General features: G+C 36.3%; 1 pseudogene; it reads left to right on the forward strand.

The window, feature by feature from the left end:
- The first annotated feature begins 943 nt into the window (after positions 1-943).
- On the forward strand, positions 944-1,408 carry LOC105003843 (annotated as a pseudogene).
- The last annotated feature ends 2,569 nt before the right edge of the window (positions 1,409-3,977 follow it).

The following is a 3,977-nucleotide window of genomic DNA, read 5'->3' on the forward strand; positions in this document are numbered from 1 at the left end:
CATGTGGTCTCTATTCTGTAGAGTTATGTTCCTTCTATGCCTACTTTCTGGAGAGTTTTTGTCATAATTGTGTATTGAATTTTGTCAAAGACAAAATTCTCTGCATTTATTGAAATGATTATGTTATTTTTATCTTTCAACTAGTCAGTATGGTGTATCACACTGATTGATTTGTGTGTATTGAAGAATTTTTGCATCCCTGAGATAAATACCACTTGATCTTGATTCATGATATTTTTAATGTATTGTTGGATTCAGTTTGCTAAAATTTTGTTGAGTACTTTTGCATCTGAATTCATCAGTGTTATTGGCCTATAATTTTCTTTATTTTTGTGGCATCTTTGACTAGTTTTGGTAGGGTGATGGTGGCCTCATAGATGAGTTTGGAAACTTTCCTTCTTTCTTAGGCAATTTTCTAGAAGAGTTTGAGCATGATAGATGTTAGCTCTTTTCTAAAATTTTGGTAGAATTTGCCTGTGAAGTTATTTGGCCCTTGGCTTTCCTTTGAGGGATGATTCTTGATTATTGTTTCTCAACTGCACATGAAACATTTTCTAGGATAGATTACATCTTGGGCCCACAATTCAAGCCTCAGTAATTTTATAAAAAACTGAAATCATTTTAAAAATATTTTCTGAACACAGCACTGCAAGATTAGATAACAACTATAAGAATTAAAAACTATTAAGAAAAACAAAAACAAAAACACAAGCACATGGAGACTAAACAACATGATTATGAATAACCAACAGATCATTAAGAAAAGTAAAATATGCCTAGGAATAAATGACAATGAAGGGATGACAACTCAAAACCTATGGGGTCCGCCATTTTGTGGATGCCAGGTATGCGAGAGCATCTGGGAGTTTGAGGAGGGAGAGGACCAGGAAGACCTAAGGTTTTATGGATTTGAACCTCCACATTTCTAACCCAAGATTTCAAAATGCATCATGATTCCTGTCCTTTGGACTGTAAAGTTTATGTAGATAATCTTGGAAACAATGGTAACAAGACATAATTAGAATGAGATTTTGGCTATTATGGACCACTCTGAAGTGTGTGCTTTGCTAGAAACCTCCCAGGTTTGCTTTTGTTGCATTTGAAGATCCCCGAAATGCAGCTGATGCTGTCCAAGAGCTAGATGGAAGAATCCTAGGTGGCTGCCAAGTTAAGATTGGAATTGTCAAATGGTGAAAAGAGAAGTCAAAATCGTGGCCCAACTCCTTCTTGGGGTCATCACTCTTGAGATGGTTATTGGAGGAGTCCCCCACGTCGAAGCAAATATCCAAGTTGGAGAAGCTCCTCCCACAGCTGGAGCAGGTCCCTTTCTAGAGATAGGAAAAGAGAGAGATCACTGCCCTGGGAGAGAAATCACAAGCACTCCCAATCTTTCTCTAGGTCTCAGTAGGTCAAATGAAAGGTAATAGAAGACCAGTTTGCAAGAGGAGTGGTGTACAGGGAATAAATTCATCTGACAGAAATATGTAATGAAAATTCATGTTTGTTTGTTTGTTTGCTTGCTTTTTGAGACTTCATAAGCTTAATGCATTTTGAAAATGTTTTAGCTGTTCACATTTGTTTGTTGGAACAGTGACACACAAAGGTGTAATTTTCTATGGCTTGAAATGGATCAGATGAGGCATGTAATATCAATAATTATTACTTTACAATGTTCCCTCAAGTAAAACTGAATTTGCTTTGAAATTTAGTCTTGCATAGACTGATAATAAACCTCTAACTCCTGACCAGCTAAAGTTGATGTTTAACATTATGGAAACAAAAACTGGCAAAAATTGGAAGATTTTTTCAACATAGCTGGGATATGGTACACAGCTGTTGTTCAGCAGATTTTAAAAGCTGCTGTGAACACAAAGCCAGCCAGAAAAATTAAAACTGCACCCTTAAGCTAGATTAAAGGTTTTAAAGTTCCACTAGTCTTCACACTGGACAAAAGATTGTACAGTTTGTGTAGAATCTAAGAAGTTTCAAGGAAGTTAGTTTACCTTTGCTTTGGGTTTTACATTCCTTTTGTGATTGCTGTGTATGAATACATAGCTCTTGGTAATTTTCTTTATTTGGAATTTTGAGTTTACTCAAGTTACCAAATGTCCTTCCATTTTAAGGGTGCATTGTAGAGCTGGACTGAGTTACTGTGAAAGATTCTTTTTTCATGCTATCATTTGTAATATATTTTGTAAGAGTCCTTGGTATTAAAGTTTTGGTTACAAATTGTTGTTTAACCTGTAAACCTGTTTTTCCTTGCAAAACTAAAATCTGAGCTTGATACCAAGTCCAGGTGTAAATCTCTTATTGGAAGCCATACTTATATTTTCATATAAAGTGCTTTTGAAAATAAAATATAAGTATAATTGTAATAGCTGCACCCACTATTACCATAGTTCTTATCCCATAGAAGGCAGCTGGTTATACAAATCTTATTTTTTTAAGAAACACATTTGAGGCTCTTGAAGTGAACGGACTTTCTGGTTGTCCATCTAAGTGATGATATGTTTTTAGGAGCCAAAGCCAGTTTAAAGTCCATGATATTCAGTGATCAACATTTTATAGTATAGCCACTTGATATATTATAATCCAAAGTTGCCAGTTTTAAAATATATATATATATCATTAGCATGAAAACGTTCCACAGAGTTTTAAAACTTGGTTCCATTTTATATAATTTGAGGTGTTGCAAGGAGATTCTAAATTGATCCATCATTATGTGAAATTCACTATATTAGTTCAAATGTAACAGTGCAGAATTGAAATATGGAGGCATGCATAATCATCCTTAGATATCTAGAGGAGCTGTAATTTCAAATTTCTGTGCAATTCGATTAAATCACAAGGTTACATAAAAAAAAAAAGAAGACCAAACAAACAAACAAACAAAGAAACTATGGGATGCCATAAAAGCAGTGTTAAGAAGGATATATAGCAATATAAGCCTACCTCAAGAAACAAGAGAGATATCAAATAAACAACCTAAACTTACACTTAAAGCAACTAGAAAAAGAAGAACAAAAAATACTCAAGTTTGTAGAAGGAAAGAAATCATAAAGATCAGATAAGAAATAAACGAAAAAGAAATGAAGGAGAAAATAACAAAGATAACTAAAACTAAAAGCTGGTTCTTTGAGAAGATAAACAACATTGATGAACATTGTCAATGATGAACAACATTGACAACATTGAACTGAACATTGTTCAGTTCAGTTCAGTTCAGTCGCTCAGTCGTGTCCGACTCTTTGCGACCCCATGAATCGCAGCACGCCAGGCCTCCCTGTCCATCACCAACTCCCAGAGTTCACTCAGACTCACGTCCATCGAGTTGGTGATGCCATCCAGCCATCTCATCCTCTGTCGTCCCCTTCTTCTCCTGCCCCGAATCCCTCCCAGCATCATAGTCTTTTCCAATGAGTCAACTCTTCGCATCAGGTGGCCAAAGTACTGGAGTTTCAGCTTTAGCATCATTCCTTCCAAAGAAATCGCAGGGCTGATCTCCTTCAGAATGGACTGGTTGGATCTCCTTGCAGTCCAAGGGACTCTCAAGAGTCTTCTCCAACACCACAGTTCAAAAGCATCAATACTTCAGTGCTCAGCTTTCTTCACAGTCCTACTCTCACATCCGTACATGACGACTTGAAAAACCATAGCCTTGACTAGGCGGACCTTTGTTGGTAAAGTGATGTCTCTGCTTTTGAATATGCTATCTAGGTTGGTCATAACTTTCCTTCCAAGGAGTAAGCATCTTTTAATTTCATGGCTGTAATCACCATCTGCAGTGATTTTTAAGCCCCCCAAAAATAAAATCTGACACTGTTTCCCCATCTATTTCCCATGAAATGATGGGACCAGGTGCCATGATCTTCATTTTCTGAATGTTTCACTTTCATCAAGAGGCTTTTTAGCCAGACTCATCAAGAAACAAGGAAGAATAGATAAGTTAAAACAGACAACACAGAAATACAAGGGAT

The sequence above is a fragment of the Bison bison genome, unplaced genomic scaffold (genome assembly GCF_000754665.1).
Source record: "Bison bison bison isolate TAMUID 2011002044 unplaced genomic scaffold, Bison_UMD1.0 scf7180017857740, whole genome shotgun sequence".
Classification (NCBI taxonomy): Eukaryota; Metazoa; Chordata; class Mammalia; order Artiodactyla; family Bovidae; genus Bison; species Bison bison.